At 43.8% G+C, this 24,214-nt stretch overlaps 1 protein-coding gene across 2 annotated transcripts in view; it reads right to left on the reverse strand.

Moving 5' to 3' along the window:
• LOC307197167 (transmembrane protein 132D-like) overlaps positions 1-24,214 on the reverse strand; it is a 207,444-nt gene that overhangs the window by 13,854 nt on the left and 169,376 nt on the right. The window lies entirely within an intron of this gene.

The raw sequence follows: 24,214 nt of genomic DNA on the forward strand, positions 1-24,214 counted from the left end.
GGGACACCTAGTTCTTGGGGACAGAGGGAAGATGTCCCCATCAATCGGCAGAATCTGTGTTTGGATTTTGGTGACTTCGTGGCACAGCAGGAAACGAACTTGCTAAGGGGCAGAGATGGATGGTGGTGGATTCTAGGGCAGAATGATGCTGCCCTGCATTCTTGCCCCTTGGAGCTCTTCTGTAAATTCTCTGGAAGAACGTGGTTTGGACTGAGACACGTGTCATCTCCTTAAGCTAAACTCCCACGAATGAATCCTAAGTAGATGGAAGAAGTTTCCATGCTTCACCTGTAGCCTCCACTCACTGTGGGTCCTGAAGCCCCCCAATACTGCAGAGGGGGAATTTTAAAGGAGAGCGTCGTGCCTCTCAACGGGCAGTTATGAGCACCCAGAGGAAATGGGAAGTATGCGAGCTTACGGCCAGGGCCGTGGGACCAGGACCTAAGGGAGGACCTCGGGCTCTCAACACAACCCAGTTCTAATTGTGCCTTGACCACTGACAAGCTGAGGGATCTTGTCCTGTGCCTTCCCTTCTCTGGGTGCATTTTCGTGTATGCATTCCTTCAATGGATTTTTTTTTATGTATTTACTTATTTATTTGGTTGTGCGGGGTCTTAGTTGCAGCAGGCAGGCTCCTTAGTTGCGGCATGAATGTGGGATCTAGTTTCCTGACCAGGGATCGAACCCGGGCCCCCTGCATTGGGAGTGCGGAGTCTTAACCACTGCGCCACCAGGGAAGTTCCTCAACCGATGTTTCTTGAGCCCTTACTATGTACCAGGAACCATCTAGGTGCGAAGGAGTTAAAGATGAACAAAACGAAGTCCCTACTCTCACGGAGAGCCTATTCTTTTTTTTTTTTTTTTTTTTTTTTTTTTTTTTTTTTGCGGTACGCGGGCCTCTCACTGTTGTGGCCTCTCCCGTTGCAGAGCACAGGCTCCAGACGCGCAGGCTCAGTGGCCACGGCTCACGGGCCCAGCCGCTCCTCGGCATGTGGGATCTTCCCGGACCAGGGCACGAACCCGCGTCCCCTGCATCGGCAGGCGGACTCCCAACCACTGCGCCACCAGGGAAGCCCGGAAAGCCTATTCTTTTAGGGCGTGAACCATCAACAGATGAATGGATAGAAAATGTGGTTCTCATAGTGGTAAGAGCTCTGAAACAAATAGCACAGAGGAGAGGCTTGCGAGGGAAGGGGTAGGATTTACTGTTGTAAATAAGGGGCAGCAAAGCCCTCTCTAAGGAGTGAGCTGTCTGTGTAGAGGCTGGAAATAATATATTATGTACATTATTTAAAATATACATTTTAAAAAATGTACATTTTTAAAATAAGTCACTCTATGTGAGTTACTCTTTGCATACAATGATATGATTTTTTTGCTTTAATTTCTTGTTTTTAATTTAAAATTTTTTGTCTTTTTTTGTCTCGGTACAATGATATGTTTCTGATGAATTTCCTTACTAGTATAAATAGATCTGTCGCTCCTTTTTTTTCACCTGCTGCACAGTATTTTAGAGTATAGTTGTACCAAGATGTATTCGGATTTCTCCTATTGATAATCATTTAGGTTGTTTCTGTTCTCAATTTTTTGGCTGCTACAGTGCAGTCTTGTTAAGCCCTATCTGATGGGGGCAGAAAATTGGCTGGAGGGTGGCACTTTGACACTTGGGCTGGAAGGATTCTCAGGTCTACTCTGGGTTCAACGGAAAGAACTCTAGGATCGATAAGCAATCCTGACCTCGTCCGCAGGAAGTGAGCAATGATGCTTCCGGCACCGTGTGTCTGCCGTGCTGTTCCTGCATCCGCTTCTGGGATCGACCCACTTCCCTGTCCCTCAATGAACGTTCAGAATCATGACTGCAAAGGCAGCCAGTGATCATCAACAACCGTAAGAAAGTCTTACCTTTAATGGTGTGGCTGAATTCTGTGTGTCAAACAAGAAATAGGTTTTCATATATTTGGAATTTATTTTACTTTAACTCTCACTCCAAAAGACCACCGAGATACTGCCTGCATCTCTCTTTGCTGCAAAGCAAGCTGGTCAGTGATTTTTTTTGAGGCCGTCTAGCATCTAGTGGTCTATCTGCTGTTTGGGGGAGGGTTTCCAGAATAAACTTCAAGCAGGTGGTGCTTTTATGTTCTCCTATAAACCAGAATGAGTGAGGTGCTCTGCAAACAGCTGTTATCTCAGTTATATAAAAATGATTTCACAGCTGAAAGGAGCAATTGTAAAATGTCAAGGAGAGTGGATGTCCGCTGGGTACACCGAGCACATGACCAGAAATAACCACCTTTGTCCGACGAGATTAAACACTGTGCACTTTCTAAGTGTTCTTTTATGTGTGTGCTCAAGAGTGGGTGGTCACACGTCAAATCTTCCAACAGTATCCAACTCTCTACAGCTAAGTATTGCCTCAGTATATGAGCCCTAATGATTGTATTCAGTAAACTTATTATGTCAATGTGTGCATAATAAGGTTTAATCATTTCCTAGCACACATCAAAATAGAAAAGCATAAAAGGATTTTTCCCGGAGAATGAACTGGATTCAGCAAAGTGGAGAAGACAGACAAAAACCATGAAGGTGTGCGTCGTTATCGATCTGCCTGTATTCAGACAAACCTTTGCTAACACATATTTTTTCAAGGTGGAAGACGGAAAACAAAGCCAGTTTCAAACGTTGAGGAAAGAAATTGGTCGTTGTTGGTCTGCCTTAGCCAGTGATAGATTCTGGGTATTTCTGTGGCAGGAATGTGACGTGACACATTTTTAGAGCTTTTATTGATACTATACATTAATACTGATGGGGAACTCTATTCAATATCCTGAGATAAAACATCATGGAAAAGAATATAAAAAACAAGGTATGTATATGCATAACTGAATCACTTTGCTGGACAGCAGAAACTAACACAACACTGTAAATTGACTACATTCCAATAAAAAATATGTATATGTTCAAAAAATCGCTATTGAGTGACACATCCTTTCCACATTTGTGTTTGTAAATGGAGTTTGATTGGCATACAGCCACGACCATTTATTCTCTTTGCTACTTTTACACTACAACACAGAGTAGTTGGGAGAGAGATGGTGGGGCCCCAAGTCTGAATTATTTTCTAACTGGCTCATTATGGAGAAAAGTTTGCTGACCTCTGATAACCTGTACAGTAAGTCCCTATATCCGAACCTTCAAGTTGTGAGCTTTCAAAGATGCGTACGTGCGTGCGCATGTCCAATCACGTAAGCTAGTTCACGTGTCTGGTGTACATTGTCACATGCGTGCATCCTCTGCAAGTGGTTGTGCTTTTGTGTACTTTACGATGCAGTGCTGTACAGAGTACAGTAGTACAGTACCTTTACTTCAAGCCCAGGATGTCCGGACGCAAGTATAAAAGCAGTGGTGATGTAGCTGGTACTACTGTACTTTTCAAGGTCCTGTACTGTAAGATTAAAAATGTTTTCTTTATTTCTTGTGTTTGTTTTTTATGTATTATTTGTGTGAAAAGTATTATAAACCTATTACAGTACAGTACTACGTAGCCGATTGTGTTAGTTGTGTACCTAGGCTAACTTTGTTGGGCTTACGAACTAATTGGACTTATGAATGTCCTCTCAGAATGGAACTTGTTTGTGTGTAGGGGACTTGCTGTACTCAGCTGTCTAGATTCAACCCCAGCTCTCCATTTACTAGCTCCATGACCTTAGGGAATCTACACAGGCTCTGGAGTCTTGGTTTCTAGACAGGGTAAAATAATTCCTACTAGAATATCCCCACTGGTGTATCTGGGGGATTAAATGTGGTAATTCAGGCATAGCTCTTGGCAAAATGCCCAACACGCAGGGAGAACACGGTTAATTTATAATGAAATTACTTTCATTATTAATTCTGTGTGCTCATAAAAGAGGGGGGCCTGTCAAGATATTTATCAGCAAAGATAGCAGAGCTTGGACCAATCAGAAATGGCCCCAGCCCACAGCCTGTGGCACAGATGTGACCGCGGCTGCTGGCTGTGCATCAGCCCTGCCCAGGAGAGATGCAGAGAAAGATTGCAAAACACTTTCGATCACAGTGCACTCCAGAGCCTGGTAAACTTCTTTCATGGTCGTAATTTTGAAACTGAGCAGGACCCTACGGGGCCTTCCCGGGACAGCCCCCTGTGTCTCCTGTCTGCCTATTGTTTGTAGAAAACCTTTAGCCTCCTTTAGGCTTCCCCTAGTTCCAAAGAGCCGATTTAATCCGAGAAATGAGAAAGTGCAGGAATGAAGGAAAACAGTCAAGCAAGACAAAATAATAATGGTTTAGCCATAAAACAAAGTCAAGGACCTTTAGTTCCTCCTCAGGGGCTACAGATACTATTCGGAGCCGTATCCTCAAGTTGTTTTGCAGGTACTGAAACCCGCACCAGGTGGAAGAAGTTAACTGCATGCTGCCCACAAGCATGGAGACCCCACACCGGGTGGAACCAGAAGGTTGATGATGTTGACTCCTGATGACCTCACCACTGACCAATCAGAATAGTGTCTATGAGCTGATCAGGTACCCGGCAACCCTCTTCCTCACACTGTCTTTAAAAACCTTTCCCTAGATAAACAACAAGGACCTACTGTAGAGCACAGGGAACTCTATTCAATATCTTGTAATAACCTGTAATGGAAAAGAATCTGAAAAAGCATATATGTATGTATACATACATGACTTTGTATGTATGACTTTGCTGAACATCTGAAACATTGTAAATCAACTATATTTCAATTTAAGAAAGAAAAAAAGAAGCAATTAAAAAAAAAGAATAAAAACCTTCCCTGAAAGCCATCGGGCGTTTGGGTCTTTTGAGCATGAGCTGCTCGTGCTCTTTGATTGGCCTCATGTTGGACGCCCTGAAGTAATCACTGTGCTTTCCTTCACCACCACCCTGTGACGGTAGATTGGCTCTACTGTGCGTGGGCGAGCGGACCCTAGCTTGGTTCCCTAACAGTTTTACAAACTGTCCAGACGACAGTTTTAACTGTGCTTGCTTTATCCCATTTCTAGCTTGTGGATAGATGGGGACTTACGCATTTTTCACTGGCGTGTTAGCACTTATATTAAAATAATGCTTTATTATAAAAAAATTCGAAATAACATCACAAGGTGAGACCAAATGTTCTCTCAGATTAAAGCACGCTAAAACCATTAGTAGCATTAGCAAGTTATCATTTGACTACATAGGGCTACAAGGAGATAGATAGGAATGCACAGAGGGAAGGACATAATATATGTTTAAAAAATTATATTCTGTGTGTGTTTGATCAAATGTGCTAAATTCAGCATTGCTTGTATCTCACAGAAGACAAAGTATCCAAAATGAAATTGCTGGACTTCAAGGAAATGTTAGTTGACCCCAGAGATACTGGTGTTGAAAACATTCTGGTAAGACCGAGGCGGGGAAAGCTTATGGTGAAATTAATGTTTAGAGCCATCATTGAAAGTGTTGGTTCTGTTATTGTCTTCAACGTCTTGAGCTCATTGTAGCTAATAAACTGAGTCCCATTTTTAGAAGGTGAAGGAATGACCAGCCTCTTATTTCTTCCCTCTATTACTAATCATTATGATCTGCGTTACTTGTTAAAGTTTATAACATTTATATACCGTATTGTATTTCCAATCGCCCCATTCCTGAAATCTTAGTCCTGTATGAAGATTATCCTGCCTCTTCCATCACTGACCTTGGCTTCATCTGCTTTCCATCTGCCAGAGGTGTTTTAGGTGTTTTCTTTATCTACTGTGACTCCTCAGCAAGTCCCCTCAAATAACTTGCAGAGGGGGATTTCATCATTTCTTCCCTTCACCATCATTTTTATGTGGCAAAAAAGGAGATCAAACCATGGGTTCAATCCACTGTCTTGGATTGGAAATCTCAAAAGGTGCCTAAAAAGTAAGATGCTATATAATGATAAGGTATTTCCATTCAATCATCTGTTCAATAACCATTGCTTAGTGGCCCGTGTGCTAGGCCGGGCCTAGGGCAACGTTTATTACTCAGTTGGCGGCATCCGTGAGTGCACTGAGAAGTGTTTCCTGCCCAATGGCAGACTTGTCCTCCTATCTGGAGGAAATTTCTCTAATCAGAAATGAAGGATTATCCCATAATTAAAGTCTGAGCCTGAAACGCTGATCCCCCCAGGGGAAGTAACTGTGCCTTCATTTATTCAGAATCTGGTGGAGAAGTGCTGGGTTCTTTCCAGAGTACAGAAGAAGGAAGGATGAGGGATATTTAGGAAAAAAGAGTAAGAAGAGGGAGGAGACGGAGACGAGGGGGAGGGGGAGGGGGAGGGAGAGGAGGAGAAGAAACAGGTATTGCTGTGGACCTCAGGGCTGATCTGCCAGTCTTTCTTTTTTTTTTTTTTTTACGGTACGCGGGCGTCTCACTGCTGTGGCCTCTCCCGCTGCGGAGCACAGGCTCTGGACGCGCAGGCTCAGCGGCCATGGCTCACGGGCCCAGCCGCTCCGCGGTATGTGGGATCTTCCCGGACCGGGGCACGAACCCGCGTCCCCTGCATCGGCAGGCGGACTCTCAACCACTGCACCACCAGGGAAGCCCAATGCCAGTCTTTTCAATCTCCCCAGAAACATCTCTTCTTCTGAAAAATTGTTACCTTTGGCTGATGAGGCAGCCTATTTATAGATGATGCTTATAAACTTCTGTTCTCAGTGGTGGTTGCCAAGCGGGAGGGGGTTGGGAGGGGGATGGTGTGGGAGTTTGGGGTGAGCAGATGTAAGCTTTTATATATAGAATGGATGAACAACAAGGTCCTACCGTAGAGCACAGGGAAGTATATTCAATATCCTGTGATAAGCCATAATGGAAAAGAATGTAAAAAAGAGAAACTAATGTATATATATGTATAACTGAATCACTTTGCTGTACAACAGTAATTAACAAGACATTGTAAATCAGCTATTCTTCAATAAAAACACGTAAAGTGCTCTTCTCTCTCTTGGGGAGGGGAGCTTGGAGAGAGAGGCAGTAACTCAGCACGATGAAACCTAATGGAACAGAACACGGTCTGATTCCTGGGAGATCCGTGCAGCCACTCTGGGATTTCACAGCCACGTTTGACTTGCCCTGTGGGGTCCCCTCTAGGGCTGCTCAAAATTCCCAGCTGAGAGACAGTCACGTAAAACCAGGCTGGCTTCTGCAGGGAGATGAGTTGGGTCTGGTTACAGAAGAGACTCCTGTTTCCTGTTAGCTTGGTCTCTGCTGGGGACATGAGGGGCGGGTGCTCAGAACAGTGTCCCTCAAGGTGTTCTGGAATGCATCCATCTTTGCTACAAGGTGTTGACTGCACTGTGTAATGAGATGTCAAAGTTCAAATGCATCCTTTACCAAGGAGAATGACATCAATCTGATTTCTTAAAGTATAAAGGAACAGGAAAACTCAAATAGGCAAACACGGGGGCTGGCTCGTTCCTCTTGTTCGCTGGCGTTTCCATTTTGCCTTCTGTGCTGAGAGCGCCGTAGGTCAGGGTTTAAAATAACGTTTCTCCAGGCAACCAGGCTTGTAATCTCAGCGAAGGACAAGTATGGGTGTGAGAGGAAATAGGAAGTAAGGAGACAGAGACCTGGAGAGCATAACCACTTGTTTCCATGTGTGACCCAAGATTGTTGGTTCCTCCAAGGGCTTTCAAAACAAATCTGAAATCTATTATTGAGCTATTGTTCTTATTTTTTTAATAATCCTTTTTTTCTTTTAAAACATATTTATTTTATTTATACATTTATTTTTTTGGCTGCATCGGGTCTTAGTTGCGGCACGCTGTCCCTTTGTTGTGGCACGTGGGTTCCAGAGGGCGTGGGTGCTGTAGTTTGAGGCACGTGGGGTCCCTTGTTGAGGCCCGAGAGCTCAGTAGTTACGGCACGTGGGCTTAGTTGCCCCGCGGCACGTGGGATCTTAATTCCTAGACCAGGGATCAAACCCGCATCCCCTGCATTAGAAGGCGGATTCTTTACCACTGGACCACCAGGGACGTCCCGAGCTATTGTTTTTAATGTGAAACATTCCCATTATTAAATGTGACTTCAGCCAATAAACAAACACAAACATCCACGAGTGGCCAGTTTTGCAAACTCTTAAGTGTGGTTATTTTTTCCATTTCTGTACCATGCACATCACCCATCATGACACTTGGTGTGAGGGACCATGTTGATATCACTGTGATTTTCTGGCAAAGCCCTTGGGCCACTGCTGCATCGCCCTGCTAAGCTATTTATAAAATCACGTACAATAAAAGGCCAAGGGTGGCTGAAACAGTTAGGTCCTCAAGTGCATTAGTTTTTAAACTCTACCCCATTTACCGAAACGTAGTGGCTTAAAACAAAATGACTATATCATTTTGCTGTTTTTCAGGTCAAAGATTTGAAAATGGGTCTTAACAGGCTAAAACCAAGGTGGTGACAAGGCTGTGTTTCTGGAGGTTCTAGGGGAGCATCTGCTTCCCTTTCATTCAGGTAGTTGCAGAATTCAGCTCTTGGAGGTTGTAAGAAAGGCTTCTTTTATACTTAAAGGAGCAGGGCTGTGGCTGGTTGTTGCTAACTTCTCGGTGCAGGAATCCTTTGTTCTTGTAGCTGTGCACGTAGGTCAGGTCAAGACAGATGTTCTTGTAAACCTCCAACAAGACAAATGTTATTCTCTGTTCTGAAACTTTTACCCCTGTATGAATGGGAAAATGTTACGCCTTTAAAGGTCAGAGCCTTGAGAATGGGCTCTCCTGAGTATTTCAGGCTCTAGGCAACATTCTTGTAGCAAAAGCAATAGAATACAAAAGTTAAAGGAAAAGAAATGAATCCGATATGGAGTCAGATTTGTTTTTCCCTATTACAAGACCCCTTCTCAAGGGGAGACCCTGACCACTAGCTCAGGTGTCTCTGTGACCTGAGTTGCCATGAAAGTCAAGCACCTGTGTGTTCTGGACTGGACTATGTAGAAATAAAGCACCAATGGTCAGTCACGTTTATGTTCAGGGCATCCCCTTTAAAGGTGCCTTCAACCAACAGAAAATGAAGAGCCCCATGGGAGATTCTAAGAAGAAACCCTTCTGAGACGTGCACAGAAAGTCACTACATGAGAGACACTTTGACAGCTGCTGTGACATATTGGGTATCATTGTGGGTCTTTAAAAAAATGCTCGCTGTGATAACAAGCAATCTGTTGGAACAGCTGCCAGGAAACGTTAAGGTTAATCTCCTTTATTAATGAAGATGAACGCATCTCTGAGTGCCTGCCTCCCTGGCTCTATGGCACTAGAGATGAGGAAGTTCTGTGTCCTGTGCCCATCTGAACTTGAGATCAGCCTTCCTCTCAGACCCTGCTGTGTGAGTTAAGGATTTCTTTGTCAAGTTGCTTACTCACAGTGTTTAGGAGGGAGGGTTAGGGTTTTTTGCCCCATTGAAGAGAGAAGTTGGAAAAGGATGCTAGCAGCCCCCTCCTTGCCCCACACTCCACACTCCATGCTCCGGAGAAAAGTGGCACAGAGCTTCTGAATCTTCCAGAGACACTGATCAGTCATCACCCTCATCTAAAGGATCATGGGAAAGGCAGACAGGATGGGGGACGCCAAGCACTGTGCTGGGAGACACATTTCATGTTTCTCTCCTTGGCTGAATTGGTACATGATGGGCGGTACATTGAGGTACATTGAGGTACATTGAGGAATGAGGTACATTCCTCAACCTCACAGTTTTCATTTCCTCTGTGAGAAACTGAATTTCTACCAAGTTTATCAACTAACCATTTAGCCAATAGTCTCATACAGAGCAGAGTTCTATCAGTTATAGGGTAAGGATCCGCAGAATAGGAAGCAGCCCACAGACCTACTGGTGCCTAAAGATTGATAAAGTTAACCCCTGTTACCTCGCCATCACCCAATCAGAGAATTGTGCACGGGCTGATCACGTACCCTGGGACTCCCCCTCCGTCACCTAGCCTTTAAAAATGCTTCCTGAAACCCATCAGGGAGTTCGGGTCTTTTGAGCACTAGCTACCCACACTCCTTATTTCATACCTGCAGTAGATCCTGCCCCTTCCTTCACGACAACCAGGTGTCAGTAGTTTGGCTTTACTGCACTTAGGCAAGCGGACCCAAGTTTGGTTCCGTAACATCAACACTGCCTGATGTTGCAATCTGAATTTGTTTGAACTTGATGGCTTAAAAACAAAACAACTGCAATCTTAGACCCTTAGCAGCTCCAGTTTTCATTGGCTTGCTATGAAAAATTTAGACTTTACAATTCCAAATTAGGGTTCATCGTTTGCATTACAGAAGGACTGTTTCCTTTGAAAAAAAGAGATTCAGCCTTAGATCCAGTTCTAAGAGACAGTTCTTGTGCATTCAACTCTTTAAGGACAGAGTTTGAAGCATTTAGTATTTGATCTGAATGAAAGAAGAAGGGGCAAGGGAACATGCATTTAAAATGTGAGAAGCTTATAAGAAATGAAGAGGAGACCAGCAGTACTTTCATTAAGAAAATAAGAGCTTCTTAATGAACACGCATGCGTCAAACCAATCTTACATGCCAGGCGCTGCACATTTTGTATTAAAAGGTTTGATGCTGAGGATGTTGGGGGGTTTTCTTGCCGTACTTTGAAAGAGAATTAGATCCTTAGTTGAAACTAATGCCTAAAACCTGAGGCCAGTGGAGACATCAGATACTGATAGATACGCTGAAAAAGCAAAAGGAAACGAGTTATGTCTAGGAAAACGATAGTTTGCCCAGGGAAGTCAGGTGAGCGGTCCAGAACAACTTCTCTGGCAGGTGGTCTTTGAATCAAGACTAAAATGAAGACAGTCATGCTATAACCTGGGGGAGAATCTTGCAGAGAGTGGAAACAGCCAAGCAAACACCCTGCCTCATGTACACTCCCATTACATGAGGACAACGGAAAGCCAAGGTGGCTGATGCAGAGGGAGGGAGGGGCATGAGTGTGGACAGTGTGCTGGGCAGGGAGCAGAGGAGAGAGACCTTGTGGGCTGTGGTCATGAATCTAGATTTACTCTAAGCAAAAGGAGCATCTGGGGAGCAGCCTTATGGAGAGCCTAAAAATTCCTTCACCCTTTTCTACATGATACTGTTGTCCAGCAGAACAAAGAGTGGCATGAGAGTGTGTATACATGTGCACGTACTGTTGTGGCCTAGAATGAGGGCAGTGATGTCAGTACTAATTTGCAGGGGTACAAGCAAAAATACTCAATGAGTGCACATTCCAACCCTGAATATAAGACCTCTTCTTATGAAAATCTATGATGTTTTCAAATACTATCAGCTTAGCCCTGGCTGGGACCACAGAGCACAGCCAGTCTCTGTTGTGATCCCCATGACCAGCCCTGGATAAGCCCATCCTCAGAGGGGAAGGTGCTGCAGAAACTCATTTCTTGAGTCAGAGGAAACACGAGGACAGATCTGACCTCAGGGCTCTGCATTCCATGTTTCAGATGCTAACACGGATGTCTGCCCACAGTAGCTATGGTGGGAGAGGACATGTGGACTTATCCAGGGTAGATCCAAGGACGAGCAAGTGACAGTGTCTTTCCAGAAGCAAATGATGGGATAAAGAGTCCCAGGTGGTTGCAGAGCTATGACTGTATGTAGATAGGGGTGCTCTTGCCTTGGCAGGATTATACTTAACAAGCTGTGTGACTTTGAATAAACCAGGCAACGTCTCTGATCCTCAGTGTACTCACCTAGTAATTACAATAGCACTTTCCCTACGTGCCTCCCAAGGTTGTTGTTGGACCCATAGATGTGAAGGTAGTTTGACAGGTGTGACATGTGGAAATGAAGGCATGGTTCTTATTAGAAGGTGGGAGGTGAGTGGAGGTATAAATAGGTCAGGGAATGGGTGGTAGCTGTTTGTGCATGCAGGTCCAGTGGTGTGCACTCACAGAAAACCAAGAGAAGTGCTCTTGCCTCTAAATGAAACGGACTTTCTAAATGAAGATTCCATTTTAAATTAGACAGTGACTGAATTGGTGCCCGTACTTGTTAGGAGGGTTTCCCTGTGTTTGCTGGCAAATTGGATCAGGGGCTGACATATTTGGTTCTGCTGATATTTGAACAACTGACAACACTTTGCAGCCCGTCAGAAGCTTGGAGGGTGAATTCCAGCCCTGTCACTCTCTGACTTTGTGGCTCTGGGCTGCACGCCCAGCAGATCTATCTTCAGCATTCCCATAGGAAATCAGATAGCGAGATCTCTGGTGGGGCATGGCGGGGGGTGATGCAGTGTCGGTTAAAGATCTGTCCTTGGGCAGAAAACTTTGGGTGGCAAATGATGGTATCATCAAGTCCAAGCTCATACTGTTCACCACACAACAGGCCAGTAAGTCAAGAGATGAGGTGTTGGGGGCAAGGAATAGTGACTTTATTTGGAAAGCCAGCAGACAGAGAAGATGGTGGACTAGTGTCCCAAAGAACCTTCTTCAATGACTTAGAATTCAGGCTTCTTTTATACTAAAAGGGAATGGGGTGTGGCTGGTTGTTGCTAACTTCCGGTGCCAGCCAGACCTGGAGGGGATGTGATAATCCTTTGTTCTTGCAGCTGTCCATGTAGGTCAGGTCAAGATAGACGTTCTTGTAAATCTCCAACAAGACAAGCGTTATTCTCTGTTCTGCAACTTTTTGTCTCTATATGAATGGAAAGTGCTATACTTTTACCAGTCAAGCCTGGGAGGCAGAGCCTTGAGAGTGGGTTATCCTGTATATTTCAGGCTCTAGGCAACATTCTTTTGCAAAAGGTGCAGAGCCAGCATGACTCAGCACAGGCAAGAGGACACAAGGGTTAGACTTAAAGGAATAGATCCCATATGGATCAGTTTTTCTCTTCTCTGTTACAATAAGAAACCCATTCTGATTGGATAAATGGAGTCACACGCTGTTCTTGAACCAATCACAAAGGGCCAGAATAATTCCAGGCTCTGATTGATTGGGGATCTGGACCCCAAACCCCAGTTTTGGAGCTGGGTCCATGGTGACCAAGTCCTTGAGGCTGAAGGAAATCAGGGTAAATTGGGGGACAGTGTTTCTCTGACCTGCCCACACTCATCTAAATGTGGACGTTGCCCCTTCTCCTGAAATAATGTCACCCGCCTTCTTCCTCTCTGTGGAGTTTATAACACAACACTTTTAGCAGCACTGGTGAAATCCATTTCCAATTTCCATCTTCACAAATGAAAACAGAGATTATGTTCACTAAGGGAGTCTGTGAGATTCCAGAACGTCACACAGTCTAAATTACTCGACACGGTATCTTCATTTCTTTTCTTTGGTCACAGTCCACATGCCTTCTCAATGCACAAACCAGCTCCTTAAATTAAAGTATTAAGTGAGGGCATGGATTTTTTTCTTCCCTTCTGGTAGCCAGATAAGCTTAGATCAGATATCTATATCTGCTTGTCTGCCCCTCCCTTGCCAAATGGAATTTAGAGGCGTTCATGTCTGTGAGCCTCAAACCTTGCCTTATAAAAGTATCTCATTTATATATGTATTTTTAACATCTTTATTGGAGTATAATTGCTTTACAATGGTGTGCTAGTTTCTGCTTTATAACAAAGTGAATCAGTTATACATATACCCATGTTCCCATATCCCCTCCCTCTTGCGTCTCCCTCACTCCCACCCTCCCTATCCCACCCCTCTAGGTGGTCACAAAGCACCGAGCTGATCTCCCTGTGCTATGCGGCTGCTTCCCACTAGCTATCTATTTTACGTTTGGTAGTGTATATATGTCCATGCCACTCTCTCGCTTTGTCACAGCTTACCCTTCCCCCTCCCCGTGTCCTCAAGTCCATGCTCTAGTAGTTCTGTGTCTTTATTCCCATCTTACCCTAGGTTCTTCATGACCTTTTTTTTTTCTTAGATTCCATATATATGTGTTAGCATACGGTATTTGTCTTTCTCTTTCTGACTTACTTCACTCTGTATGACAGACTCTAGGTCCATCCACTCACCACAAATAACTTCGTTTCTTTTTATGGCTAACATTCCATTGTATATATGTGCCACATCTTCTTTATCCATTCATCTGTCGATGGACACTTAGGTTGCTTCCATGTCCTGGCTATTGTAAACAGAGCTGCAGTGAACATTTTGGTACATGACTCTTTTGAATTATGGTTTTCTCAGGGTATATGCCTAGTAGTGGGATTGCTGGGTCGTATGGTAGTTCTATTTGTAGTTTTTTAAGGAACCTCCATACTGTTCTCCATAGTGGCTGCATCAATTTACATTCCCACCAACAGTGCAAGAGGGTTCCCTTTTCTCCACACCCTCTCCAGAATTTATTGTTTCTAGATTTTTAAATGATGGCCATTCTGACTGGTGTGAGATGATATCTCATTGTAGTTTTGATTTGCATTTCTCTAATGATTAATGATGTTGAGCATCCTTTCATGTGTTTGTTGGCCACCTGTATATCTTCTTTGGAGAAATGTCTATTTAGGTCTTCTGCCCATTTTTGGATTGGGTTGTATGTTTTTTTGTTACTGAGCTCCATGAGCTGCTTGTAAATTCTGGAGATTAATCCTTTGTCAGTTGCTTCATTTGCAAATATTTTCTCCCATTCTGAGGGTTGTCTTTTGGTCTTGTTTATGGTTTCCTTCGTTGTGCAAAAGCTTTGAAGTTTCATTAGGTCCCATTTGTTTATTTTTATTTCCATTTCTCTAGGATGTGGCAGAATTAATGGACAGGGAATTGCTGAGCTGCATTTGGTGACCTGCCCTCGTGTAACCATAAACAGTTTCCTTTTCCCCAGGAGTTTAGCAGAGTTAATATTCCTCTTATTAAATACAGTTTAGTAATCGTTTCCCTCTGTATGGCACTGAGAGGATGTTACAAAACAGGTTTCTCCAACCGGCAGTTCTTTTTGACCTCTGAATCCCAGGTGTGATTATTTTTCAGGGAAGTGTGTATAATTGACAGCATTTGAGAGAACAGTGCTATTCTGTGGAGACAGAGAAGTTAAGAGTCCTTTCCTTTCATGAAAATAGACAAGCATCATTACCTGGGATATACCCCTTGGAAGTAAAATTGAAACGTTTAAGATTGCCCTGAGTTTTTAGGTCATTGAATATTATAATCCCTAGTATAGATAAGGAAGCACAGATCATGGGATAATTATTCCCCACCACTGAGGCAAGAAACTTATGAGTTTTCTATCAAATGCCCCATGAATCAGTCATTAACTTGAATCGTCATTAATGATCATTAATATAGGTTCTCTTGGATGGAGCCTTTATTTGGAAAAAAAATCAATGTTTACATTTTTCTATTTCCTGATACCTAGCATGGTGCTTTCACATAGCTTTCACTAGGCTGGATACTTTCAGTAGCAAATGGCAGAAAATTTCATTCAGACCGACTTATACAAGGCAGCTCACACAGCTGACATTCCAGAGATAAGGGCTTCAGACACAGCTTGATCCAGCATCTCAGACATTGTTCCCAAGAATATGACTGTCTCCACCCCTTGAAGATGACTTCCTTCATTTGGAATTCAAGCAAGATCTTTAACCTTGAAAGGCTCCTAGCACCTCCCAACCTGTATCCTTATAGTTTAGAAAAGCCTTATTGAAAGATAACTGCTTATTTGTTTTTCTCCAAAATAGTTCCAGCCCAAATCATAGGACTTAAATGTCGTTAATCTGACTCAGGTCACACGATCACACCTGAACCCATCAATCAGGGACTAGAATACTGTGATTCTTTAGACTTGAGTTATGTGTCCAAACTCAAATCTGTGAGTGGATGCCCTGGGCTCTGTCTTACCCAGGATAGGTGCACAGATAATGGGAGAAGATGGCATCTGAGGGATTGCCACAATGCTGGTATTGAAAGCTATAGGATTGAGTCTTCATAGACATAATCGTTGACACTGAGAACTGATTTATAAAAGCAAAACTAAGTTTATAATTGCAAGTTGTGGAAATACTATGCTGGGAAATCCTGGGTTCTATGAGACGATGATTCTTGGGGTGCTCAGAGAAAAATAGTTGGGCGTCCAACTTCTTCCTGGCTGCAGTCAGGTTTACTATGGCTCTTTGTCAGGTGTTTCTGACCTGCTCCCTTAAAAGCCTCTCTTCGGTAGAAGTGTGACAACACGAAACCTGCAGATCTTTCTCTCTTTTTCCTGTGATAAATTTATGTGCAAACTCTGAACCCTAGGATTGTGGTTTCAGCACATGTGCAAACAGCACGTAATTAGAAGTGTTTCTATAAACATGTTTAATGTTTACAGCAATAGGAGTGATGCAAGAAGCTTCATGGTACCATATGCTGGGTTTTAACCAGGCAAACAGGTCTGAATCCCTTTGGAGGATATCATTTGATGCATAAGAAGTGCTTGGATCCTTTCCTAAGCTAACAGGTGTTGATGGTGTTTTAATGTCCAAATCCAGGGATAAAATGCTATAACTATAAGAGCAATGGGATAGGTCCATTTCTGGCCAAGATGCAATAACAGGAACCGGATCAGACCTCCTACCTGAAACAATGAAAAAGTGGGAAAAATACAGGAAACAATGGTTTTCAGACATTGGTGACAAGGCAACACAGGGTTTAGATCTCTGATATAGGGATGCAAATTAATTGGGTCCTGTGATGGCCCTACCTTGTTGCTGTGTTCCCAGCACAGAGAGGGCACTCCAGGCAGAGCCTGGTAGTTTCCAGAGCTGAGGAATTAGAGATAGAGGTCTGAGGAGTAGAAAGAAGCTAGAGCTCATAGAACAGAGTACAGGAGGAGAGAACTCCCCAGGGATCTGCAGGGGGTCCTCTTCCAACTTTCAGCAAAGTCCTGAACAGTGCATAGATGTGAGGTAAAAACCTCACATTATGGGAAAATGCAGAACAAGAGTAGAGACTAAAGGATAATTGGGTCCTGACTAAGAAAGCTGAAAAGCAAGCATAACATTGTTTTGAATAAGCCGAAGTGTCTCATGACACAACTCAAGAATAATTACAGAAAAAATCTATTCTAACATATGTAAATTTCAGTGTCTGTCAAAAAAGAATGCAAATGGATGTAGGATTAGTAGACTAAGATAGTAAAACATTATTAATATAGTCCATATGTTTAAGGTAAGGATTGAGTAGAGGCATGAAAAATGTAAAAAAGAATCAAGTTGGGGCTTCCCTGGTGGCACAGTGGTTGAGAGTCCGCCTGCCGATGCAGGGGACACGGGTTCATGCCCCGGTCCGGGAAGATCCCACATGCTGCGGAGCGGCTGGGCCCGTGAGCCATGGCCGCTGAGCCTGCGCGTCCGGAGCCTGTGCCCCACAATGGGAGAGGCCACAACAGTGAGAGGCCCACATAACGCAAAAAAAAAAAAAAAAAAAAAATCAAGTTGAACGGTCAGAGATGAATACGACATCAACAGGAATGAAAATGACACTGGGTGGGATTAACAGCAGAACAGATAATACAGAATAGCAAAGACCAGTGAACTTGAAGACATGGCAGTAAAAGTAATTCGAGATGAAACACAGAGAGAAAAAAGACTGGGAAAAAAGAAAAAAGAACAGAGTGTAAAACCCATAACTTTAGTCTCACTATCTACTCCATGCTGGAAATTTCCAAAGAGGGACTGAAGATTCCTACACCCAAGAAAGGGGTCAAGTTGAGGTGAATGGACTTTCTTTTGGTTCATCTTACCTGAGAGATTTTCAGAATCAGCAGCTGGACCAAGAATAACTTTGGTGAACCTGAAGCTCGGGAAATAGCTCTTTGTTACCTCTAACATAGATTCTGTTTTAAATTCCTAATAAAATCTTAGCTGTGTTGTGGCAGTCATCACTGACTGCTTGGGAGAGAAGAGTGGGAATTGAGGTTAGAAAGGGCACATGGGAGTTTTCCACGTATCTGTAATGTTCTGTCTCGACCTTTGTAGGTATACATGTGCCTGTTTTTATATTATTTTACTCCACTTCTCTCTTGCCCACCAAATTCTGATTTTGCTTAGTTGTAGGTAGAGAATCTTGTTCACAAGGAAGGAAGCATCCCTCCCTGGTCCAATCCTCAGATTTTTTTTTTTTAATAAAATAACATGTATTTCAAAAAACATAATTCCAATGTCTTCTAGACTCCATAGTTTCTGGGTTTTTTTTTCTAATTTTTAATTGAAAGATAGTTAATTTACAATGTTGTGTTAGTTTCAGGTATACAGAAAAGTGATTCAGTTATACGTATATGGACTCCATAGTTTCTGATAAGAAAGCTACAATAATTAAAATCCCCCTTCACCCTTCCCCCACCTCCAGTATGGAATGTGATTTTTCCCTAGCTACTTTCAAGATTTAAAAAGTTTATCTCTGGTGTTCAGCATTTTCATTATGATATGTCTGGGTGTGGTTTCCTTTAAGTTTATCTTGTTTGGTTCACTGAGGTTCTTGGATCTATACATGTAACTGGTCCTAATCGTTCCTTTCTCCATGGGTCTGGAGATTGGCATGCAATCTACTTCTAGCCCATGAAACACAAGGGGAAGCTCTGGGAGGCTTCTGGGAAATATCTTCTTCCTCGACAGGAAGAGCCTTGGTCACAAAGAGCCCTTTATCCATCTGCTGAGATCAGTATCATAGGACTGTAGCAGGAGCTTACAACCACAAGACAACAAGCTCTGTATCACAAAGACATTTTCTGAAAATGGCAGAATGCAAAGGCAGGAAGTGACATCACAGAGCTGCTGAACCCAATGGAACCACGTATCCCCACACTTCTGCCATATGAGGTAATTGGACGCCATCACTGCAGACTCCACAATCAGTCAGAGCACAGAGGAAAGGTTGATGGGAAAGCTTCTAAGTAGACAAGAGAAGTCTTGATTCTTAAAGGCCAACTGTGGAATAACGTCACACCTAAGAAGTCCTTGGAGCCCCAGATACAAGGGAAGTTTGCATGTACTGACCATCTCTTTCTCACAGGTCTCCTTCTGGTGCTCATGAAAAAGACTGGGGACCCGGCAGGGCGCCTGGGAGACCGCTTGGTGGTTCAGGTACCAAGGCTTAAGAATGAAGAAGCAGCACCTGGAGCAGCTGACTCGTGTTCCAGAACGTCCATGGAGACAGGTGGTGAACAGATGCTGCTGGTGACAGGCACAGAACACACGCACAGCTTGGATCCTTATCCAGCACAAAGCAAAAACCATCTGCCACCAGGCGAGGGCAAGAAACACACCCAAATCCCTCGTACACTGTCGATGGGAATGTGAATTGGTGCAGCCAATGTGGAAAACAGTATGGACGTTTCTCAAAAAACTAAAAATAAAACTACCATATAACCCAGCGATCCCATTCTTATCTGAAAGAACAAAACAAAACAAAACTCTGACTCAAAAAGATACGTGCACCCTAATGTTCACAGCAGCACTATTTACAATAGCCAAGTCATGGAAGCAACCATCCACAGATGAACAGATAAAGAAGATGTTTTATACACACACACACACACACACACACACACACACACACACACGCACGCATACATACATACAATGGAGTATTACTCGGCCACAAAAAAGAATGAAAGTTTGCCATTTGCAAAAACATGGATGGACTTGGAAGATATTATGCTAAGTGAAATAAGTCAGACAGAGACAAACAAATACTACATCACTTATATGTGGGATCTAAAAAAAGACAACAAACTAGTGAATATAACAAAAAAGAAACAGGCTCACAAATAGAGAGAACAAACTAGGGGTTACCAGTGGGGAGAGGGAAGTGGGGTTTAAGAGGTACAAACTATTACGTATAGAATAAATTACAAGGATATATTGTACAACGTGGGAGATAGAGTCAATATTTTATAATGACTATAAATAGAGGATAACCATTAAACATTGTGAATCACTATATTGCACGCCTGTAACATATAATATTGTACATCAAATATACTTCAGTTGAAAAAGAAATTTAAAAAAAAAAAAGAAATGCACCCAAGCCTGGTCCCCGATGCTCCTTTGACCTGAAGGCTGGTGTGGCACACGATCACCTTGGCTATAAAACTACAATACAGCACAGCTGGTCATATAGCAGAGTTTGCTCATTGCTTTGAAGTGCATTTGTGACTTCTTGTTTCCTAATTTTGTCATAAATTTTTTTCCAGTAACAGCAATTCACTTTGCTCACAGTATTTCCTTAGCTATTATTTCAGGGAGCCTATTAAAGACAGGTAGGTTCATGTCAACACACCGGAGGGGAAAAAAGAAAAGAAAAAGAAAACTTCCCCAAATCCCGTAAAGAAATATGTGATTAGTGGTTTTTTGTTGTTGTTTTTGCGTTGGCTTTAGAAATAGGTATTGGCTCAAGAAATCAAACAGTTTTGCGTCAGTGGATTCCCCAGCAGGTGAGTGAGATGAGAGGTATGGAGACAATGATTGCTGGGGCTGAATATCTAATTTTAAGGCAGGAGAAAAGCTTAAGTGACGGCATGAATGTATCTACCTTTCGGGTAAACAGAGAGTGGGTGAGCGGTAAAGAAACTTGTGTCAAGGGCTTCCCTGGTGGCGCAGTGGTTGAGAGTCTGCCTGCCGATGCAGGGGACACGGGTTCGTGCCCCGGTCCGGGAAGATCCCACATGCCGCGGAGCGGCTGGGCCCATAAGCCATGGCCGCTGAGCCTGCGCGTCCGGAGCCTGTGCTCCGCAACGGGAGAGGCCACAGCAGTGAGAGGCCTGTGTACCGCAAAAAATAAATAAAAAATAATAACAATAAAAAGGATAGAAGAGAACAGACACATGCTTCGTGATCAGTCCAGTCATTGGGGATGCTTAGGTGATAAGGATGATAAAACAAATGCATTACCGAGCTCTGAAAATGTGTCAGCTCTAACTCGGTTGTTCTAAGCAGCGTTTTGCATGAATTCGCTCAGTTAATCTTCCCGATAATCTCCTCAATTGAGGCTCTGGCATTATGACCATTTCTCAGGTGTGGAAACGGAGGCGCAGGAAGTTGAGGTGCACTGCTGTCCTATTCCAGGAAAGGCTGGGATTTGAAACCGTGAACTTGTGGTCCGGAACTCACACTCTGAGTATCTCAACTCATCAATCTCTTAGTAACTGTACTCTCCAGGGAAGCAGAGGCTTCTTTGTGCGTTCATGGATTGAGATTAACTAGTGACCCCACTTAGGTCTGGTTTAAATGTCTTTCTTTCCAGTGCTTTGCCTCTGACCTTGATTTCCAAAACCCAGATGGAAAATAATATTTGCTTCTTTTACCTAAGTTTTTCCTCAAGATTGTGAGTGGGAAGGATTTCATGTCTCCCCCTCTTAGAAGATCACAGAATCCCCTACTGAGACCTGTTTTGCCTTCACGCCACAGGCCAGCATTTCTCCAACTTTTTCTAGGAACCCTGATGTTCCTCAAGAAATAATCTTGGCATTCTGTCTGGGTTTCTCAGGACTCTGGTAGCAAAGGAGGAAAGCTTAGACTAGGTCAAGTTAAGCAAAACTGGGTAATTTCTTGCCTCATAAAGTTGTTCTATGTGGAGGTGAGCTGGCCTTGATAACACTCCCTCGGATTCTGGGACTTAAAACACCACTAGAAATTGTTCTTCTCATCTCTCCCTCTTGTCTTTCTTCCCTTCCTCGTTTCTACAAACTGGTTTCATTCTCTGTGCCGCAAACATGCCCTTTCCAACCTAAGGAAAATGTGACTGCATGAAGCCCTTTGCTCAAATAGTAGCAGAACCGTCAGGGTTCGGGGGGTGGGGGGCAAGGGGGTCATTTCTATCAGCTTCAGGTTGGAAAATCCTAGAGAAGGACAGTGAGTGAGCCAGCATGGGTCCCCTGCCCATCCTTCGGAAACAGAGCAGGACCCTACGGTCCTTCCCCCTCATGACTTCCGCCCGCCTTTCGTCTGTAGAAAAACTTTAGTCAAAGAATATGTTTAATCAGAGAAGTTAGAAAAAGCAGAAGGCAAGGTAAACAGTCCAACAAGACCAAGTAATAATAGTTTAGTCACTAAGCAAAGCCAGGGCCCTTTAGTTCCTGCTCAACGGCTAGAGATCATATTCTGAGCCGTGTCCTGGGAGCTGTCTTATCGATGCTGAAACCCCCATCAGGTGGAGAAGTTAACTACACGATGACCAGGCTGTAGCCATGACATAAGCTGCCACAATTGCGAGAACTGGCCTCAAATGGACCCTGGAGCTAAAAATTAACTGTTCTCAAAACGATCAAGGTGGTGCTGATCAGACCACCCCATGACCACCTTCACGATGCCTGTCGGAGCTGCCTGTGCTGGTTCTGCATGGAACCCCTCCTCTGCTTGTGCACCCCTGAAACTCCCCTTGAAAAGCTCTTGCCCACTGATTGTCAGAGGGGGAAGTCAGCCTTTGGAGGCGGGTCCATCCTCTCCCCCAGTTGCCAGCATCCAGGATAAAGCAAACTTTCCTTTCCACCAAGCTTGCCTCTCGAGTATTGGCGTTTGAGTGGTGAGCAGCCAGACCCCACTTTTGGTAACACTTCCGCCAAACACGGTGGCTAGGGGGGTGGACGCGATGATTGGTCTGCCCTGTGCCCACTCCTCTCAGTAGGCAGAGCCTGTTTATTGGATGACAGAAGGGGGGCTGGGGGCCTAGGTCAAGTGCACAGCATCCACTGCTATCTCAGCCAAGTGAGATGACTCATCCAAAGTTTTAGTTCCCTCCTTGGTAGGCAGAATAATAGCCCCCAAAGACGCCCACGTCCCAACTCGCAGAACCGGTGACTATGTTACTTTACATGGCAAAGGGGAATTAAGGTTGCAGATGGGATTAAAGTTGCAAATAAGCTGATGTTAAAGTCAGGAGAGTACCCTGGATTATCCAGGGGAGCCCAGCCTAGTCACAAGGGCCCTTAAAATCAGAACAGGGAGGCAGAAGTGGAGAGTCAAAGCAAGACATGTGATGGCGGGTCCAGCTGTAGAGATGAGACGTTGCTGGCTTTAAAATATGGAGGAAGTGGCTTCTGTGGAGGAATGCGGGGGCCTCTGGGTACTGGAACCAGCAAACAAACAGATTGTCCTCTACAGACATCACAAAGGAACGCAGCCTGCTGACACCTTGATTTTAGCCCAGTGAGACCCATGACAGACTTGTGATTTCCAGAACTCTAGGGGAATAAACTGGGGTTAATGTAGGCCACCAACTTTTTGGAAATTTGTTACAGCAGGAATAGAAAACTGATTCACCGCCTATCTGGTCATGGGTGTGTTTTACGTTGGTGATATAAGTAGGCTTACTGCACAGTTAGAGATTGATTAGAGAGGCTTCTCTTTGCCGCAGAGAAGAAAAAGTAGCAACTTTGTGTCCTGGGGTCTTGAGCCTTTCTAGTCAGGGAAACCATTTATTTGAGAAAGAGACAGAGCATCTTGAATGCAGCTGTCAGTATAAGACATCGGTTGCACTTGGCCGCGCCCTTCAGACAGCTTCACAGTTCAGGCTTGTTACTGACTCAAAGGAAGCCACTGACTTTCAGGAAATAGGCAGCTTTAAGGAACCCGATTCATAATATGGCCACGTGGAGACATAGGCAGGCTTAAGATTTGGTCTCAAAAAATTGGGGAGTTTATGTTGCTCCAAGGTTATGGGTCAGATGGGTGATTTAGGCAAAACTCTTAACCTCTCTGAGCCCTTCATCAACAATGAAATGAGAGTAATAACACGAGCCAGTACCATCCCACTGGATTGTGGTTAGAAACAGTAAACTAACACTGGTGATGTGACCTCATTATGCAGGAAAAACTAAGTTACAACACAGATGAAACCAGCACGTTCCCACCAGTATGACTCTCTACTATCTGTGTATTACGAATAAAGATAGGGAACCCCTGAATGTTTTTACTGTCTAACCTTGAAGCTGAACCATTTTGCTGTACTTGGACTTGGGCAGTGGAGCCCACTTTTTGAAAGTTTAAGATTCCATTTTTCGCACAAAATATAAAATTACCAGAGAGTCTTAACAGACACAGAGCACAGACTTGTGGTTGACAAGGGGGAGGGGGGTGGCGGAGGGATGCACTGGGAGTTTGGGATGAGCAGATGCAAACTTGCATCTATAGGATGGATAAACAACAAGGTCCTACTGTAGAGCACAGGGAACTCTGTTCAACATCCTGTGATAAACCATCATGGAAAAGAATATGAAAAATAATATACATGTATAACTGAATCACTTTGCTGTACAGCAGAAATTAACACAACACT

The sequence above is a fragment of the Stenella coeruleoalba genome (genome assembly GCF_951394435.1).
Source record: "Stenella coeruleoalba genome assembly, chromosome: 14".
Classification (NCBI taxonomy): domain Eukaryota; kingdom Metazoa; phylum Chordata; class Mammalia; order Artiodactyla; family Delphinidae; genus Stenella; species Stenella coeruleoalba.